Source organism: Cebus imitator, unplaced genomic scaffold (genome assembly GCF_001604975.1).
Source record: "Cebus imitator isolate Cc_AM_T3 unplaced genomic scaffold, Cebus_imitator-1.0 Scaffold303, whole genome shotgun sequence".
Taxonomy (NCBI): domain Eukaryota; kingdom Metazoa; phylum Chordata; class Mammalia; order Primates; family Cebidae; genus Cebus; species Cebus imitator.
The window spans coordinates 582479-586146 of record NW_016107618.1 but is presented as its reverse complement, the minus strand read 5'-3'; the positions used below and the strand labels follow the sequence as shown (position 1 = coordinate 586146).

The following is a 3668-nucleotide window of genomic DNA, read 5'->3' as shown; positions in this document are numbered from 1 at the left end:
TTTTTTTAAAGACAGGTTTCACCATATTGGTCAGGCTAGTCTCTTAACTCCTGACCTCAGGTGATCTGCCTGCCTCAGCCTCCCAAAGTGCTGAGATTACAGGAGTGAGCCACTGTGCCTGGCTTACCTGGATAAATTCCTTTGAGAAAGTTGAGACTCATATACAAAATAAGAAAACAGAACACATGGTTACAACAGGTCTCATCTAGTATTCCATGGTCACTTGATTTATTCAACTGATTGCCTTTAGGTCTAGCTTCATGGCTGAAAACCATTATGTAAACTGGTATTACCATATTACTATTAATCTTACTTAGTATTTTCTTTTTAAACTTTGTACATGTTATTTGTTACATTTCTGTAGAATTATGCTGGGCTGGCCCTATACCGTGAGATGATAGCCAACATTTAGGGAACAGATAAAAACTCATCTTAATAATGGATTCCCAGCGGACTTAGCCTGAGAATCACTCCCTCCAAACTTTTCTTGTTGCTCAAATGTGACTGAAAGCGTCCTGACACTGACTCCTAGTTTGCCAAGCATTCCCTCCAACATGGGACCATACCAACAACCCAGAACAGGTCCATTCTGGCATGTAAAGATAAGTAAAACCTAACTACATGATGATTGGTCAGTGATGCTTTCAAAGAAAACTCCTTTTTGTTTTGTTTTTTTAGAGACAGGGTCTTGCCATGTTGCCCAGGTGAGTCTCAAACTCCTGGGCTCAAGCAATCCTCCAGCCTCTGCTTCCCAAAGTGCTAGGATTACAGGCATGAGTCACCATGCCTGGGCCCAAAGAAAGATGTTGATCGAAAGGGGAAAATGTGAAAGCTGCTAGAATTAAAATTGAGTCATTTATGCTAAAAGCCCTGACAAATGGAGCCAAGGAAGGCCATGAAAGGAGGTTTCTCATGCATGAACACCTGATTTAAAAAAAAAAAAACACACAACTATTGCCCGGGCCTGGTGGCTCATGCCTGTAATCCCAGCACTTTCAGAGGTCACGGCAGGCAGACCACTTGAGGTCAGGAGATCGAGACCAGCCTGGCCAACATGGTGAAACCCCATTTCTACTGAAAATACAAAAATTACCGGGCATGGTGGCGGAGGCCTGTCGTCCCAGCTCTGGGGGAGGCTGAGGCAGGAGAATCGCTTGAACCCGGGAGGTGGAGGTTGCAGTAAGCTGAGATCACCCCACTGCACTCCAACCTGGCAACAGAGTGAGACTCCATATCAAACAAAAACAAAAACAGAAACAAAAAAACTATCACAAAAAAAATAAAATAAAGGCCACAATCTTGCAAAAGGCAATCACAATCTTATACAAAAAAATACTTCTGCAAGGACATCTGCCAAGTAACTTAATGTCCAACCTCAGACTGGCACCACTCGTCACTGATCTTTATAGCCAAAGATAACTGATTTAAAACAATGATGTAATCCTCCTCACTTTTCCTTTAAAAATGTATGTCTTCCTTTACATCCCTGAATATGCACATAGTTTATTATGGTATGCATATTCCCATTATAATGCCCATTCCTGAATTGTTTTTTTTTTTCCAGAGAGACTTTCTTGTCTTTTATTTAGGTTGACAGAACAATCTGTATGTAAAAGATGAATTTAGAACCTTACTTCTCACCATACACAGAAATTAATTCAAAATAGATGATAAAATCTGTTAGAGCTAAAACTATAAAACTTCTAGAAAACTGAAAAATCTCAAGATCTTGGATTAGGCAGAAAGTTCTTCAATAAGACAACAAAAGCATGATCTATAAAAGAAAAAATCAGAAACTACAGTTCATCAAGATTTTCCCCCGTTCTCACTACTGCATTGACTAGCCTTTAAAAAAAAAAAATTAACTAATGTACTTTTAAAGATCTCAATCACCAGTTTTTTTAAGAAATAAAAAGACCAGCAACAGACTGTGAAGAAATATTTACAGATGATATATCTATTATAATAAAGAACTTACATCCGGAATACATTTTTTTTGAATTTGTGAAAAAGCTTTTTTTATTATATATATTTATGCTTTTTTTTTTTTTTGGTACCAAATTTCTTTAATCGAAGGAATGGTACAAAGAACTTAAATGGATGTTTTGGTACAACTTACAGAAAAGGTAAAGGAAACCCCAATATGCATGCACTGCCTTGGTGACCGTGGCTATGGGGAAATTAGCCTAAGGCTTAGCTTTCATTATCACGGTCTCCCAGGATGTGCTTGTCAAAGAGACATTCTGCCAAGCCAGATTGGGGCGCTCCCATCTTGCACAAGTTGGTCGCGTGGTCACCGAATTCTTTGATGGATTTCACCCGCTCATTCAGGTAATGTGTCTCAATGAAGTCACACAAATGGGAGTCATTTTTGTCAGTGCCCAGTTTGTGCAGTTCTAGTAGTGACTGATTCACATTTTTTTCCAAATGTAATGCACACTACATGGCATTCAGCCCGCTCTCCCAGTCATCATGGTCTGTTTTCTTGATATCCTGAAGGAAGATGCAGCCATCTCATTGGTTCTGCAGCTTCATCAGTTTCTCAGCATGTTCCTTCTGAAGAAAAGTACTTGTCAAAGTTCTTCAAAGCCACATCATCGAGGTCAAAATAGTAAGACACAGACAGGTAAACACAGGAGGCCTAGAGCTCTAGGTTGATCTGGTGGTTGATGGCGGCCTCTGAATCCTGGTGGTAGTTCTGGCCCACTTGCGAAGGAGATGTGGTCGTAATGGCGGCGGCTAAGGAGAGGCGGCAGCGGAGGTGGCGACGGTGGCTGCGCAGCGCACCAGCGAGGGCCTTGGGGCGGTCATAGGGCGCGGTGTGGAGGTGACAGAGGGCTGGGCAGCTGGCCGGGTGGTGGACGAGCGCTGGGTTCCGTCCAAGCACTGTTGAAGCAGGAAACCGCGGCGACTTCCAGCGAAGAGCGTTTCTATGCATTTTTATATATTCTATTGCACTTTAGGTTCAGAATATATATTTTTTATAAAACCTCTTACAACTCAATATATCAAACAACTATTTTATTCTATTCTGTTCCATGTTATTTTATTTTTTTGAGACAAAGCCTTGCTATTCTATTTCATCCTATTCTATTCTATGTTATTTTATTTTTTTGGAGACAAAGCCTTGCTCTGTCGCCCAGGCTGGAGTACAGTGGCGCAATCTCAGCTCACTGCAACTTCCGCCTCCGGGGTTCAAGCGATTCTCCCGCCTCAGCCTCCTGAGTAGCTGGGATTATGCGCATGCACCACCATGCCCAGCTTATTTTTGTATTTTTAGTAGAGATGGGGTTTCTCCATTACTGGTCAGGCTGGCCTCAAACTCCTGACCTCAGGTGATCCACCCGCCTTGGCCTCCCAAAGTGCTGAGATTACAGGCATGAGCCACCACACCCAGCCCAAACAACCCAATTTTAAAAGGAGCAAAAGATCTGAATAGCTATGTCATCAAAAAGGATGAGTCAGACATGGCGGCGCAGGCTTTAATCCCAGCACTTTAGTAGGCCAATGGGGAAGGATCACTTGAGCCCAGGAGTTAAAATGTAGCCTGGACAACCCTTGACTGAGACCCCCATCTCTACAAAATATAAAAATAAAAAATTAGGCCGGGCGCGGTGGCTCACGCCTGTAATCCCAGCACTTTGGGAGGCCGAGGCGGGTGGATCACG

General features: G+C 42.4%; 1 protein-coding gene and 1 pseudogene across 4 annotated transcripts in view; both read right to left on the bottom strand.

The window, feature by feature from the left end:
* Positions 1-3668, bottom strand: part of ELF2 (E74 like ETS transcription factor 2) — a 118911-nt gene that overhangs the window by 108752 nt on the left and 6491 nt on the right. The window lies entirely within an intron of this gene.
* On the bottom strand, positions 2073-3177 carry LOC108285610 (annotated as a pseudogene).